The following is a 16,243-nucleotide window of genomic DNA, read 5'->3' on the forward strand; positions in this document are numbered from 1 at the left end:
TGATCCGAAGTTCATCCAACTCCAGCTCCAGTTCCCTAACACGGTCTTGGAGGAGCTGGAGATGGGTGCACTTCCTGCAAGTGTAATCAGCAGGGATGTCCATGGCATCCCTCACCTCATACATGTTGCAGGAGGAACATTGCACTGCCTTCACTGCCATCCCTCTAAAGCTAACCTTTATTTAAAAAAAACTGGGTCTAAAGAATACAACAAGCAAAATTCGGCACTTACCTCCTTACCACAACGGATCTTATTATTAGGTTAGAGGAGGAGGGCGGGAGGGAGGCACTACCTCCGTAGTGCCTCGGGTTCTTCAGCTGCACGCTTTTAAAGGGGAAACAAACCTACCCAGGTAAGCTTACGCTCTACCTGCTTCCGGGTCTCGGCTGCCTCTCTGGTCGTCGTCACTTCCCCCTACTGCTCCCGCTCTTTCTGTGAAGAGAGAGTGAAAAAACCACCGCTGCCCGCTACCGGTAAGTACTTTTAAAACAAACAGTCTTACCTTAGCTGCTGCCTTAGTGTCTTAGGTACCTTAGTGTCCAAGTGTCTCTGCTGTCATGATCGCGTTCGCCTCCCGCGCGGAAAATCGAAAACAGCTCTGCTGTTCCAAAGCGATTTGTGCTTTTACTGGAACCGAATGGAGACTATTATTTCATCGCTGTTGTGAAACAAAGTCCTGCGGTGACTCGACTCGTCGTTATTTGGTTTTCTGTCCAATGGGAAAATCGTTCCAATGAATTTCGGTGTCATATGTTATTGAATTTCTCCCATTTCCTTCATTTCCGTCCTGGAGACATCAGAAGGAAAAGGTAATCTAATCGAGACTGTGAATGGTGAAATTCACTTTTTATGGCCCGTTCTTATGATGTTCTTTCTATCTCTCTTTTCAGCATTGTCTGGAAAGTGGTGGTGCACTAACGCTGCAGTATGTTTGAAAGAGTAGTTTGGAATTGCCCTGTTGTTAGTTGTGAGATTACTTTATGACTCATGCCCTCGGACTGTGACACATTTAGCATTCATGCATCTCTCTGTCTGAAAATGCATTCGGCATGCCAGTTTTGTTTGTGTTCCGTGAAAAATGCTTTCTGTTTTGCGATTCGCTCAGCACATTACGAGTTAACAGGGTTTCTGAGGTAACTTCGAGCAGCAAAACTCCTCAATTGAGGTCTGGGAAAATTTCACGGAGTATGGTCAGTCGGGGCAAAATTAAGGAAGTTGTTCGTATCTGCAGTGTTTCACAATACTACCTTTCCCGTGAGCAGTCGAACAGACTAAACGATTGTGCCACAGACTGCGATGGAAAACTCCGCTAAAAAGTAATCCTTTACAGCCAGTGTTAGCAACAAGACGTTATGGGGGTACACGGCGTGGAAACAGATATTTAGGTGTATCTCATCCATGCTCACCACATAACCAAAATTAAACAAGTCCCGTTCCCCAGCATTTGGCCCCAATCCCTCTAAACCCATCCTGTCCAGAAACTCATCCGATTACCTTTGCAATTTTCTGAGTGTAATAGCCTTCTCCACTTCCTCTGGGAGCTCATTCCATACACGCACAACCTTCTGTGTGGGAAATGTGCCTCAGGTCGTTTGTCAATTTCAGCCCACTCACCTTAAACCTATGCTCTCGAGTTTTCAACTCACCCCAATTTGGGTAAAACACAGAAATACTCAGTTTACAACCCTTCCATAAGATCGTATCGCAGCCGTTCCGCTGCAGGGAAAGTCGTCCCAGCTTATTCCACCTCGCCCGACGGTCCAAACATTGACGAAATCATTGTCTATATATTGTCATCAATCTCACGGCGGCCGCGGCTGGTTTCTGTAGTGTAGTGGTCATCACGTTCGCCTAACACGCGAAAGGTCCCTAGTTCGAAACTGGGCAGAAACTGCTTTGTTCGTCAACTGCAGCCTTTTACATGGACAAGAACGGAGCTTTCTTGCTTGCTTTCCCATCTGCAAACCTGCCTTCGAATTTGCTTGAAAGAATCTGCTCTCGTAGTGAAATGTAAGGCAACTCCATTTAATTACTGTGTAAAGCATTATAAAGTTTTTCTCCAACCTGGTTCTGATGCATATGCCATTCTGTTTGAGAGTGTCCTTGCCGCGTTCTGATCCTTCCACGAAAAGCAGTACCGCATTTGCATTCCTTGCGCAGGCGGCCCGGTTCAAAGGCAGGGAAGAAGCTGCTGCGCTGGTGTCACAGCGCACCACGGATTCCTGAACTTGTCTGTCTGTCAAATGTACCCCAAAGTCGTCTCTGAAAGGCCTCATTTGGAAGCTGTCTGTCGTTATTCAACGCGCGAGAGTTGGTACCAGATTCCTGAATCATATTTTGGGGCAGTTCGCACGTTAGTGGCTCATTCAATCAGCAACAGCAATGAAATAATTTACACTCTCAGAGGAACCTTTGAACTTGTGCTTTCATAGCGCCGCTAATATTAAGGTGCGCCCCGAGATCTAAGCCATGTTGGAACTGAAACGGAGGAATCGACAGAGAGGCTACAGAATGACATCGCATCCATTTGGTTTTCTTTAAATCACTGACGAGCAGGAAAATGTAAAAGGGGAGAGCGAGTGGGGAAGTGAGGCGGTTGCAGCTCTGGTAAAAGTCCTTCTTTGTGATTCACTCCGCAAACAGAGACTTGAAGGTGACTCAGAGGCGTGTGAGCTCTTCACATCGAGATCAAAAAGCAATCAAGGGCAGTTAGCACCTCTTCCGGAGTGGGGGTGGGGTGAGGTAATTACCTTTTGACTTCTGTTACTATGTTCAGAAACTGCCTTTTCGATTGACTTGAACAGAAACTGCATTTCCAATAAGCACCATGGAAGTTAGCAAAATTTATTGAATCGCTTCTCGTCGATTCCCGCACAGGTTTCCGACTCAGTTGGTATCCACGTGGCTCATGTCCAGGAGTGAACATCTCTGCAGCAAATTGCACGGTTAAAGTAAAAGGCACGGAAAGTGGCATCTCGAACCGGCCCCGAGATCAGAGCATGCTCACAATGTGATGTGTCGTTCTCGGATTGTAATGCGACCTCCGGTTTTAGGGTGGAGAACATTCTTTGGGACCCTTCTTCTGCAAAACAGACACAGTGACTGAATAAATGCTGCACGGTTTGATGTGGAACACGGCCTGCTCAGCTTTGTGCATTTTCCCTGTAGTCAGGTGTGTTTCGTGTTCCGTGTAAACGTGAAAGTCGTCCTGTTTCGAGCAATGTGTGAAATCATTTAGCAAAGCAAGAATCGAAATTGTAGTAATGTCTAGCAGCTCATGGTTATTTGACCGAAGTGTCCAAGTGTCTCTGCTGTCATGATCGCGTTCGCCTCCCGCGCGGAAAATCGAAAACAGCTCTGCTGTTCCAAAGCGATTTGTGCTTTTACTGGAACCGAATGGAGACTATTATTTCATCGCTGTTGTGAAACAAAGTCCTGCGGTGACTCGACTCGTCGTTATTTGGTTTTCTGTCCAATGGGAAAATCGTTCCAATGAATTTCGGTGTCATATGTTATTGAATTTCTCCCATTTCCTTCATTTCCGTCCTGGAGTCATCAGAAGGAAAAGGTAATCTAATCGAGACTGTGAATGGTGAAATTCACTTTTTATGGCCCGTTCTTATGATGTTCTTTCTATCTCTCTTTTCAGCATTGTCTGGAAAGTGGTGGTGCACTAACGCTGCAGTATGTTTGAAAGAGTAGTTTGGAATTGCCCTGTTGTTAGTTGTGAGATTACTTTATGACTCATGCCCTCGGACTGTGACACATTTAGCATTCATGCATCTCTCTGTCTGAAAATGCATTCGGCATGCCAGTTTTGTTTGTGTTCCGTGAAAAATGCTTTCTGTTTTGCGATTCGCTCAGCACATTACGAGTTAACAGGGTTTCTGAGGTAACTTCGAGCAGCAAAACTCCTCAATTGAGGTCTGGGAAAATTTCACGGAGTATGGTCAGTCGGGGCAAAATTAAGGAAGTTGTTCGTATCTGCAGTGTTTCACAATACTACCTTTCCCGTGAGCAGTCGAACAGACTAAACGATTGTGCCACAGACTGCGATGGAAAACTCCGCTAAAAAGTAATCCTTTACAGCCAGTGTTAGCAACAAGACGTTATGGGGGTACACGGCGTGGAAACAGATATTTAGGTGTATCTCATCCATGCTCACCACATAACCAAAATTAAACAAGTCCCGTTCCCCAGCATTTGGCCCCAATCCCTCTAAACCCATCCTGTCCAGAAACTCATCCGATTACCTTTGCAATTATCTGAGTGTAATAGCCTTCTCCACTTCCTCTGGGAGCTCATTCCATACACGCACAACCTTCTGTGTGGGAAATGTGCCTCAGGTCGTTTGTCAATTTCAGCCCACTCACCTTAAACCTATGCTCTCGAGTTTTCAACTCACCCCAATTTGGGTAAAACACAGAAATACTCAGTTTACAACCCTTCCATAAGATCGTATCGCAGCCGTTCCGCTGCAGGGAAAGTCGTCCCAGCTTATTCCACCTCGCCCTACGGTCCAAACATTGACGAAATCATTGTCTATATATTGTCATCAATCTCACGGCGGCCGCGGCTGGTTTCTGTAGTGTAGTGGTCATCACGTTCGCCTAACACGCGAAAGGTCCCTAGTTCGAAACTGGGCAGAAACTGCTTTGTTCGTCAACTGCAGCCTTTTACATGGACAAGAACGGAGCTTTCTTGCTTGCTTTCCCATCTGCAAACCTGCCTTCGAATTTGCTTGAAAGAATCTGCTCTCGTAGTGAAATGTAAGGCAACTCCATTTAATTACTGTGTAAAGCATTATAAAGTTTTTCTCCAACCTGGTTCTGATGCATATGCCATTCTGTTTGAGAGTGTCCTTGCCGCGTTCTGATCCTTCCACGAAAAGCAGTACCGCATTTGCATTCCTTGCGCAGGCGGCCCGGTTCAAAGGCAGGGAAGAAGCTGCTGCGCTGGTGTCACAGCGCACCACGGATTCCTGAACTTGTCTGTCTGTCAAATGTACCCCAAAGTCGTCTCTGAAAGGCCTCATTTGGAAGCTGTCTGTCGTTATTCAACGCGCGAGAGTTGGTACCAGATTCCTGAATCATATTTTGGGGCAGTTCGCACGTTAGTGGCTCATTCAATCAGCAACAGCAATGAAATAATTTACACTCTCAGAGGAACCTTTGAACTTGTGCTTTCATAGCGCCGCTAATATTAAGGTGCGCCCCGAGATCTAAGCCATGTTGGAACTGAAACGGAGGAATCGACAGAGAGGCTACAGAATGACATCGCATCCATTTGGTTTTCTTTAAATCACTGACGAGCAGGAAAATGTAAAAGGGGAGAGCGAGTGGGGAAGTGAGGCGGTTGCAGCTCTGGTAAAAGTCCTTCTTTGTGATTCACTCCGCAAACAGAGACTTGAAGGTGACTCAGAGGCGTGTGAGCTCTTCACATCGAGATCAAAAAGCACTCAAGGGCAGTTAGCACCTCTTCCGGAGTGGGGGTGGGGTGAGGTAATTACCTTTTGACTTCTGTTACGATGTTCAGAAACTGCCTTTTCGATTGACTTGAACAGAAACTGCATTTCCAATAAGCACCATGGAAGTTAGCAAAATTTATTGAATCGCTTCTCGTCGATTCCCGCACAGGTTTCCGACTCAGTTGGTATCCACGTGGCTCATGTCCAGGAGTGAACATCTCTGCAGCAAATTGCACGGTTAAAGTAAAAGGCACGGAAAGTGGCATCTCGAACCGGCCCCGAGATCAGAGCATGCTATTAATGTGATGTGTCGTTCTCGGATTGTAATGCGACCTCCGGTTTTAGGGTGGAGAACATTCTTTGGGACCCTTCTTCTGCAAAACAGACACAGTGACTGAATAAATGCTGCACGGTTTGATGTGGAACACGGCCTGCTCAGCTTTGTGCATTTTCCCTGTAGTCAGGTGTGTTTCGTGTTCCGTATAAACGTGAAAGTCGTCCTGTTTCGAGCAATGTGTGAAATCATTTAGCAAAGCAAGAATCGAAATTGTAGTAATGTCTAGCAGCTCATGGTTATTTGACCGAAGTGTCCAAGTGTCTCTGCTGTCATGATCGCGTTCGCCTCCCGCGCGGAAAATCGAAAACAGCTCTGCTGTTCCAAAGCGATTTGTGCTTTTACTGGAACCGAATGGAGACTATTATTTCATCGCTGTTGTGAAACAAAGTCCTGCGGTGACTCGACTCGTCGTTATTTGGTTTTCTGTCCAATGGGAAAATCGTTCCAATGAATTTCGGTGTCATATGTTATTGAATTTCTCCCATTTCCTTCATTTCCGTCCTGGAGTCATCAGAAGGAAAAGGTAATCTAATCGAGACTGTGAATGGTGAAATTCACTTTTTATGGCCCGTTCTTATGATGTTCTTTCTATCTCTCTTTTCAGCATTGTCTGGAAAGTGGTGGTGCACTAACGCTGCAGTATGTTTGAAAGAGTAGTTTGGAATTGCCCTGTTGTTAGTTGTGAGATTACTTTATGACTCATGCCCTCGGACTGTGACACATTTAGCATTCATGCATCTCTCTGTCTGAAAATGCATTCGGCATGCCAGTTTTGTTTGTGTTCCGTGAAAAATGCTTTCTGTTTTGCGATTCGCTCAGCACATTACGAGTTAACAGGGTTTCTGAGGTAACTTCGAGCAGCAAAACTCCTCAATTGAGGTCTGGGAAAATTTCACGGAGTATGGTCAGTCGGGGCAAAATTAAGGAAGTTGTTCGTATCTGCAGTGTTTCACAATACTACCTTTCCCGTGAGCAGTCGAACAGACTAAACGATTGTGCCACAGACTGCGATGGAAAACTCCGCTAAAAAGTAATCCTTTACAGCCAGTGTTAGCAACAAGACGTTATGGGGGTACACGGCGTGGAAACAGATATTTAGGTGTATCTCATCCATGCTCACCACATAACCAAAATTAAACAAGTCCCGTTCCCCAGCATTTGGCCCCAATCCCTCTAAACCCATCCTGTCCAGAAACTCATCCGATTACCTTTGCAATTATCTGAGTGTAATAGCCTTCTCCACTTCCTCTGGGAGCTCATTCCATACACGCACAACCTTCTGTGTGGGAAATGTGCCTCAGGTCGTTTGTCAATTTCAGCCCACTCACCTTAAACCTATGCTCTCGAGTTTTCAACTCACCCCAATTTGGGTAAAACACAGAAATACTCAGTTTACAACCCTTCCATAAGATCGTATCGCAGCCGTTCCGCTGCAGGGAAAGTCGTCCCAGCTTATTCCACCTCGCCCTACGGTCCAAACATTGACGAAATCATTGTCTATATATTGTCATCAATCTCACGGCGGCCGCGGCTGGTTTCTGTAGTGTAGTGGTCATCACGTTCGCCTAACACGCGAAAGGTCCCTAGTTCGAAACTGGGCAGAAACTGCTTTGTTCGTCAACTGCAGCCTTTTACATGGACAAGAACGGAGCTTTCTTGCTTGCTTTCCCATCTGCAAACCTGCCTTCGAATTTGCTTGAAAGAATCTGCTCTCGTAGTGAAATGTAAGGCAACTCCATTTAATTACTGTGTAAAGCATTATAAAGTTTTTCTCCAACCTGGTTCTGATGCATATGCCATTCTGTTTGAGAGTGTCCTTGCCGCGTTCTGATCCTTCCACGAAAAGCAGTACCGCATTTGCATTCCTTGCGCAGGCGGCCCGGTTCAAAGGCAGGGAAGAAGCTGCTGCGCTGGTGTCACAGCGCACCACGGATTCCTGAACTTGTCTGTCTGTCAAATGTACCCCAAAGTCGTCTCTGAAAGGCCTCATTTGGAAGCTGTCTGTCGTTATTCAACGCGCGAGAGTTGGTACCAGATTCCTGAATCATATTTTGGGGCAGTTCGCACGTTAGTGGCTCATTCAATCAGCAACAGCAATGAAATAATTTACACTCTCAGAGGAACGTTTGAACTTGTGCTTTCATAGCGCCGCTAATATTAAGGTGCGCCCCGAGATCTAAGCCATGTTGGAACTGAAACGGAGGAATCGACAGAGAGGCTACAGAATGACATCGCATCCATTTGGTTTTCTTTAAATCACTGACGAGCAGGAAAATGTAAAAGGGGAGAGCGAGTGGGGAAGTGAGGCGGTTGCAGCTCTGGTAAAAGTCCTTCTTTGTGATTCACTCCGCAAACAGAGACTTGAAGGTGACTCAGAGGCGTGTGAGCTCTTCACATCGAGATCAAAAAGCACTCAAGGGCAGTTAGCACCTCTTCCGGAGTGGGGGTGGGGTGAGGTAATTACCTTTTGACTTCTGTTACGATGTTCAGAAACTGCCTTTTCGATTGACTTGAACAGAAACTGCATTTCCAATAAGCACCATGGAAGTTAGCAAAATTTATTGAATCGCTTCTCGTCGATTCCCGCACAGGTTTCCGACTCAGTTGGTATCCACGTGGCTCATGTCCAGGAGTGAACATCTCTGCAGCAAATTGCACGGTTAAAGTAAAAGGCACGGAAAGTGGCATCCCGAACCGGCCCCGAGATCAGAGCATGCTCACAATGTGATGTGTCGTTCTCGGATTGTAATGCGACCTCCGGTTTTAGGGTGGAGAACATTCTTTGGGACCCTTCTTCTGCAAAACAGACACAGTGACTGAATAAATGCTGCACGGTTTGATGTGGAACACGGCCTGCTCAGCTTTGTGCATTTTCCCTGTAGTCAGGTGTGTTTCGTGTTCCGTGTAAACGTGAAAGTCGTCCTGTTTCGAGCAATGTGTGAAATCATTTAGCAAAGCAAGAATCGAAATTGTAGTAATGTCTAGCAGCTCATGGTTATTTGACCGAAGTGTCCAAGTGTCTCTGCTGTCATGATCGCGTTCGCCTCCCGCGCGGAAAATCGCAAACAGCTCTGCTGTTCCAAAGCGATTTGTGCTTTTACTGGAACCGAATGGAGACTATTATTTCATCGCTGTTGTGAAACAAAGTCCTGCGGTGACTCGACTCGTCGTTATTTGGTTTTCTGTCCAATGGGAAAATCGTTCCAATGAATTTCGGTGTCATATGTTATTGAATTTCTCCCATTTCCTTCATTTCCGTCCTGGAGACATCAGAAGGAAAAGGTAATCTAATCGAGACTGTGAATGGTGAAATTCACTTTTTATGGCCCGTTCTTATGATGTTCTTTCTATCTCTCTTTTCAGCATTGTCTGGAAAGTGGTGGTGCACTAACGCTGCAGTATGTTTGAAAGAGTAGTTTGGAATTGCCCTGTTTTTAGTTGTGAGATTACTTTATGACTCATGCCCTCGGACTGTGACACATTTAGCATTCATGCATCTCTCTGTCTGAAAATGCATTCGGCATGCCAGTTTTGTTTGTGTTCCGTGAAAAATGCTTTCTGTTTTGCGATTCGCTCAGCACATTACGAGTTAACAGGGTTTCTGAGGTAACTTCGAGCAGCAAAACTCCTCAATTGAGGTCTGGGAAAATTTCACGGAGTATGGTCAGTCGGGGCAAAATTAAGGAAGTTGTTCGTATCTGCAGTGTTTCACAATACTACCTTTCCCGTGAGCAGTCGAACAGACTAAACGATTGTGCCACAGACTGCGATGGAAAACTCCGCTAAAAAGTAATCCTTTACAGCCAGTGTTAGCAACAAGACGTTATGGGGGTACACGGCGTGGAAACAGATATTTAGGTGTATCTCATCCATGCTCACCACATAACCAAAATTAAACAAGTCCCGTTCCCCAGCATTTGGCCCCAATCCCTCTAAACCCATCCTGTCCAGAAACTCATCCGATTACCTTTGCAATTTTCTGAGTGTAATAGCCTTCTCCACTTCCTCTGGGAGCTCATTCCATACACGCACAACCTTCTGTGTGGGAAATGTGCCTCAGGTCGTTTGTCAATTTCAGCCCACTCACCTTAAACCTATGCTCTCGAGTTTTCAACTCACCCCAATTTGGGTAAAACACAGAAATACTCAGTTTACAACCCTTCCATAAGATCGTATCGCAGCCGTTCCGCTGCAGGGAAAGTCGTCCCAGCTTATTCCACCTCGCCCTACGGTCCAAACATTGACGAAATCATTGTCTATATATTGTCATCAATCTCACGGCGGCCGCGGCTGGTTTCTGTAGTGTAGTGGTCATCACGTTCGCCTAACACGCGAAAGGTCCCTAGTTCGAAACTGGGCAGAAACTGCTTTGTTCGTCAACTGCAGCCTTTTACATGGACAAGAACGGAGCTTTCTTGCTTGCTTTCCCATCTGCAAACCTGCCTTCGAATTTGCTTGAAAGAATCTGCTCTCGTAGTGAAATGTAAGGCAACTCCATTTAATTACTGTGTAAAGCATTATAAAGTTTTTCTCCAACCTGGTTCTGATGCATATGCCATTCTGTTTGAGAGTGTCCTTGCCGCGTTCTGATCCTTCCACGAAAAGCAGTACCGCATTTGCATTCCTTGCGCAGGCGGCCCGGTTCAAAGGCAGGGAAGAAGCTGCTGCGCTGGTGTCACAGCGCACCACGGATTCCTGAACTTGTCTGTCTGTCAAATGTACCCCAAAGTCGTCTCTGAAAGGCCTCATTTGGAAGCTGTCTGTCGTTATTCAACGCGCGAGAGTTGGTACCAGATTCCTGAATCATATTTTGGGGCAGTTCGCACGTTAGTGGCTCATTCAATCAGCAACAGCAATGAAATAATTTACACTCTCAGAGGAACCTTTGAACTTGTGCTTTCATAGCGCCGCTAATATTAAGGTGCGCCCCGAGATCTAAGCCATGTTGGAACTGAAACGGAGGAATCGACAGAGAGGCTACAGAATGACATCGCATCCATTTGGTTTTCTTTAAATCACTGACGAGCAGGAAAATGTAAAAGGGGAGAGCGAGTGGGGAAGTGAGGCGGTTGCAGCTCTGGTAAAAGTCCTTCTTTGTGATTCACTCCGCAAACAGAGACTTGAAGGTGACTCAGAGGCGTGTGAGCTCTTCACATCGAGATCAAAAAGCACTCAAGGGCAGTTAGCACCTCTTCCGGAGTGGGGGTGGGGTGAGGTAATTACCTTTTGACTTCTGTTACGATGTTCAGAAACTGCCTTTTCGATTGACTTGAACAGAAACTGCATTTCCAATAAGCACCATGGAAGTTAGCAAAATTTATTGAATCGCTTCTCGTCGATTCCCGCACAGGTTTCCGACTCAGTTGGTATCCACGTGGCTCATGTCCAGGAGTGAACATCTCTGCAGCAAATTGCACGGTTAAAGTAAAAGGCACGGAAAGTGGCATCTCGAACCGGCCCCGAGGTCAGAGCATGCTCACAATGTGATCTGTCATTCTCGGATTGTAATGCGACCTCCGGTTTTAGGGTGGAGAACATTCTTTGGGACCCTTCTTCTGCAAAACAGACACAGTGACTGAATAAATGCTGCACGGTTTGATGTGGAACACGGCCTGCTCAGCTTTGTGCATTTTCCCTGTAGTCAGGTGTGTTTCGTGTTCCGTGTAAACGTGAAAGTCGTCCTGTTTCGAGCAATGTGTGAAATCATTTAGCAAAGCAAGAATCGAAATTGTAGTAATGTCTAGCAGCTCATGGTTATTTGACCGAAGTGTCCAAGTGTCTCTGCTGTCATGATCGCGTTCGCCTCCCGCGCGGAAAATCGCAAACAGCTCTGCTGTTCCAAAGCGATTTGTGCTTTTACTGGAACCGAATGGAGACTATTATTTCATCGCTGTTGTGAAACAAAGTCCTGCGGTGACTCGACTCGTCGTTATTTGGTTTTCTGTCCAATGGGAAAATCGTTCCAATGAATTTCGGTGTCATATGTTATTGAATTTCTCCCATTTCCTTCATTTCCGTCCTGGAGACATCAGAAGGAAAAGGTAATCTAATCGAGACTGTGAATGGTGAAATTCACTTTTTATGGCCCGTTCTTATGATGTTCTTTCTATCTCTCTTTTCAGCATTGTCTGGAAAGTGGTGGTGCACTAACGCTGCAGTATGTTTGAAAGAGTTGTTTGGAATTGCCCTGTTTTTAGTTGTGAGATTACTTTATGACTCATGCCCTCGGACTGTGACACATTTAGCATTCATGCATCTCTCTGTCTGAAAATGCATTCGGCATGCCAGTTTTGTTTGTGTTCCGTGAAAAATGCTTTCTGTTTTGCGATTCGCTCAGCACATTACGAGTTAACAGGGTTTCTGAGGTAACTTCGAGCAGCAAAACTCCTCAATTGAGGTCTGGGAAAATTTCTCGGAGTATGGTCAGTCGGGGCAAAATTAAGGAAGTTGTTCGTATCTGCAGTGTTTCACAATACTACCTTTCCCGTGAGCAGTCGAACAGACTAAACGATTGTGCCACAGACTGCGATGGAAAACTCCGCTAAAAAGTAATCCTTTACAGCCAGTGTTAGCAACAAGACGTTATGGGGGTACACGGCGTGGAAACAGATATTTAGGTGTATCTCATCCATGCTCACCACATAACCAAAATTAAACAAGTCCCGTTCCCCAGCATTTGGCCCCAAGCCCTCTAAACCCATCCTGTCCAGAAACTCATCCGATTACCTTTGCAATTTTCTGAGTGTAATAGCCTTCTCCACTTCCTCTGGGAGCTCATTCCATACACGCACAACCTTCTGTGTGGGAAATGTGCCTCAGGTCGTTTGTCAATTTCAGCCCACTCACCTTAAACCTATGCTCTCGAGTTTTCAACTCACCCCAATTTGGGTAAAACACAGAAATACTCAGTTTACAACCCTTCCATAAGATCGTATCGCAGCCGTTCCGCTGCAGGGAAAGTCGTCCCAGCTTATTCCACCTCGCCCGACGGTCCAAACATTGACGAAATCATTGTCTATATATTGTCATCAATCTCACGGCGGCCGCGGCTGGTTTCTGTAGTGTAGTGGTCATCACGTTCGCCTAACACGCGAAAGGTCCCTAGTTCGAAACTGGGCAGAAACTGCTTTGTTCGTCAACTGCAGCCTTTTACATGGACAAGAACGGAGCTTTCTTGCTTGCTTTCCCATCTGCAAACCTGCCTTCGAATTTGCTTGAAAGAATCTGCTCTCGTAGTGAAATGTAAGGCAACTCCATTTAATTACTGTGTAAAGCATTATAAAGTTTTTCTCCAACCTGGTTCTGATGCATATGCCATTCTGTTTGAGAGTGTCCTTGCCGCGTTCTGATCCTTCCACGAAAAGCAGTACCGCATTTGCATTCCTTGCGCAGGCGGCCCGGTTCAAAGGCAGGGAAGAAGCTGCTGCGCTGGTGTCACAGCGCACCACGGATTCCTGAACTTGTCTGTCTGTCAAATGTACCCCAAAGTCGTCTCTGAAAGGCCTCATTTGGAAGCTGTCTGTCGTTATTCAACGCGCGAGAGTTGGTACCAGATTCCTGAATCATATTTTGGGGCAGTTCGCACGTTAGTGGCTCATTCAATCAGCAACAGCAATGAAATAATTTACACTCTCAGAGGAACCTTTGAACTTGTGCTTTCATAGCGCCGCTAATATTAAGGTGCGCCCCGAGATCTAAGCCATGTTGGAACTGAAACGGAGGAATCGACAGAGAGGCTACAGAATGACATCGCATCCATTTGGTTTTCTTTAAATCACTGACGAGCAGGAAAATGTAAAAGGGGAGAGCGAGTGGGGAAGTGAGGCGGTTGCAGCTCTGGTAAAAGTCCTTCTTTGTGATTCACTCCGCAAACAGAGACTTGAAGGTGACTCAGAGGCGTGTGAGCTCTTCACATCGAGATCAAAAAGCACTCAAGGGCAGTTAGCACCTCTTCCGGAGTGGGGGTGGGGTGAGGTAATTACCTTTTGACTTCTGTTACGATGTTCAGAAACTGCCTTTTCGATTGACTTGAACAGAAACTGCATTTCCAATAAGCACCATGGAAGTTAGCAAAATTTATTGAATCGCTTCTCGTCGATTCCCGCACAGGTTTCCGACTCAGTTGGTATCCACGTGGCTCATGTCCAGGAGTGAACATCTCTGCAGCAAATTGCACGGTTAAAGTAAAAGGCACGGAAAGTGGCATCTCGAACCGGCCCCGAGGTCAGAGCATGCTCACAATGTGATCTGTCGTTCTCGGATTGTAATGCGACCTCCGGTTTTAGGGTGGAGAACTTTCTTTGGGACCCTTCTTCTGCAAAACAGACACAGTGACTGAATAAATGCTGCACGGTTTGATGTGGAACACGGCCTGCTCAGCTTTGTGCATTTTCCCTGTAGTCAGGTGTGTTTCGTGTTCCGTGTAAACGTGAAAGTCGTCCTGTTTCGAGCAATGTGTGAAATCATTTAGCAAAGCAAGAATCGAAATTGTAGTAATGTCTAGCATCTCATGGTTATTTGACCGAAGTGTCCAAGTGTCTCTGCTGTCATGATCGCGTTCGCCTCCCGCGCGGAAAATCGCAAACAGCTCTGCTGTTCCAAAGCGATTTGTGCTTTTACTGGAACCGAATGGAGACTATTATTTCATCGCTGTTGTGAAACAAAGTCCTGCGGTGACTCGACTCGTCGTTATTTGGTTTTCTGTCCAATGGGAAAATCGTTCCAATGAATTTCGGTGTCATATGTTATTGAATTTCTCCCATTTCCTTCATTTCCGTCCTGGAGACATCAGAAGGAAAAGGTAATCTAATCGAGACTGTGAATGGTGAAATTCACTTTTTATGGCCCGTTCTTATGATGTTCTTTCTATCTCTCTTTTCAGCATTGTCTGGAAAGTGGTGGTGCACTAACGCTGCAGTATGTTTGAAATAGCAGTTTGGAATTGCCCTGTTGTTAGTTGTGAGATTACTTTATGACTCATGCCCTCGGACTGTGACACATTTAGCATTCATGCATCTCTCTGTCTGAAAATGCATTCGGCATGCCAGTTTTGTTTGTGTTCCGTGAAAAATGCTTTCTGTTTTGCGATTCGCTCAGCACATTACGAGTTAACAGGGTTTCTGAGGTAACTTCGAGCAGCAAAACTCCTCAATTGAGGTCTGGGAAAATTTCACGGAGTATGGTCAGTCGGGGCAAAATTAAGGAAGTTGTTCGTATCTGCAGTGTTTCACAATACTACCTTTCCCGTGAGCAGTCGAACAGACTAAACGATTGTGCCACAGACTGCGATGGAAAACTCCGCTAAAAAGTAATCCTTTACAGCCAGTGTTAGCAACAAGACGTTATGGGGGTACACGACGTGGAAACAGATATTTAGGTGTATCTCATCCATGCTCACCACATAACCAAAATTAAACAAGTCCCGTTCCCCAGCATTTGGCCCCAATCCCTCTAAACCCATCCTGTCCAGAAACTCATCCGATTACCTTTGCAATTTTCTGAGTGTAATAGCCTTCTCCACTTCCTCTGGGAGCTCATTCCATACACGCACAACCTTCTGTGTGGGAAATGTGCCTCAGGTCGTTTGTCAATTTCAGCCCACTCACCTTAAACCTATGCTCTCGAGTTTTCAACTCACCCCAATTTGGGTAAAACACAGAAATACTCAGTTTACAACCCTTCCATAAGATCGTATCGCAGCCGTTCCGCTGCAGGGAAAGTCGTCCCAGCTTATTCCACCTCGCCCTACGGTCCAAACATTGACGAAATCATTGTGTATATATTGTCATCAATCTCACGGCGGCCGCGGCTGGTTTCTGTAGTGTAGTGGTCATCACGTTCGCCTAACACGCGAAAGGTCCCTAGTTCGAAACTGGGCAGAAACTGCTTTGTTCGTCAACTGCAGCCTTTTACATGGACAAGAACGGAGCTTTCTTGCTTGCTTTCCCATCTGCAAACCTGCCTTCGAATTTGCTTGAAAGAATCTGCTCTCGTAGTGAAATGTAAGGCAACTCCATTTAATTACTGTGTAAAGCATTATAAAGTTTTTCTCCAACCTGGTTCTGATGCATATGCCATTCTGTTTGAGAGTGTCCTTGCCGCGTTCTGATCCTTCCACGAAAAGCAGTATCGCATTTGCATTCCTTGCGCAGGCGGCCCGGTTCAAAGGCAGGGAAGAAGCTGCTGCGCTGGTGTCACAGCGCACCACGGATTCCTGAACTTGTCTGTCTGTCAAATGTACCCCAAAGTCGTCTCTGAAAGGCCTCATTTGGAAGCTGTCTGTCGTTATTCAACGCGCGAGAGTTGGTACCAGATTCCTGAATCATATTTTGGGGCAGTTCGCACGTTAGTGGCTCATTCAATCAGCAACAGCAATGAAATAATTTACACTCTCAGAGGAACCTTTGAACTTGTGCTTTCATAGCGCCGCTAATATTAAG

The 16,243-nt window shown here is 45.9% G+C and overlaps 6 non-coding genes across 6 annotated transcripts; all 6 read left to right on the top strand.

The window, feature by feature from the left end:
• Nucleotides 1–1,820: 1,820 nt before the first annotated feature.
• trnav-aac (transfer RNA valine (anticodon AAC)) lies at nt 1,821–1,893 on the top strand. Its single transcript has one exon. It is a non-coding gene; the product is annotated as a tRNA-Val (tRNA).
• A 2,686-nt stretch (nt 1,894–4,579) lies between these two features.
• Nucleotides 4,580–4,652, top strand: trnav-aac (transfer RNA valine (anticodon AAC)). The gene has a single exon. It is a non-coding gene; the product is annotated as a tRNA-Val (tRNA).
• Nucleotides 4,653–7,338: 2,686 nt separating this feature from the next.
• Nucleotides 7,339–7,411, top strand: trnav-aac (transfer RNA valine (anticodon AAC)). The gene has a single exon. It is a non-coding gene; the product is annotated as a tRNA-Val (tRNA).
• A 2,686-nt stretch (nt 7,412–10,097) lies between these two features.
• On the top strand, nt 10,098–10,170 carry trnav-aac (transfer RNA valine (anticodon AAC)). The gene has a single exon. It is a non-coding gene; the product is annotated as a tRNA-Val (tRNA).
• Nucleotides 10,171–12,856: 2,686 nt separating this feature from the next.
• Nucleotides 12,857–12,929, top strand: trnav-aac (transfer RNA valine (anticodon AAC)). Its single transcript has one exon. It is a non-coding gene; the product is annotated as a tRNA-Val (tRNA).
• Nucleotides 12,930–15,615: 2,686 nt separating this feature from the next.
• Nucleotides 15,616–15,688, top strand: trnav-aac (transfer RNA valine (anticodon AAC)). The gene has a single exon. It is a non-coding gene; the product is annotated as a tRNA-Val (tRNA).
• Nucleotides 15,689–16,243: the final 555 nt, after the last annotated feature.

Source organism: Chiloscyllium punctatum, chromosome 50 (assembly GCF_047496795.1).
Source record: "Chiloscyllium punctatum isolate Juve2018m chromosome 50, sChiPun1.3, whole genome shotgun sequence".
NCBI classification, from domain to species: Eukaryota; Metazoa; Chordata; class Chondrichthyes; order Orectolobiformes; family Hemiscylliidae; genus Chiloscyllium; species Chiloscyllium punctatum.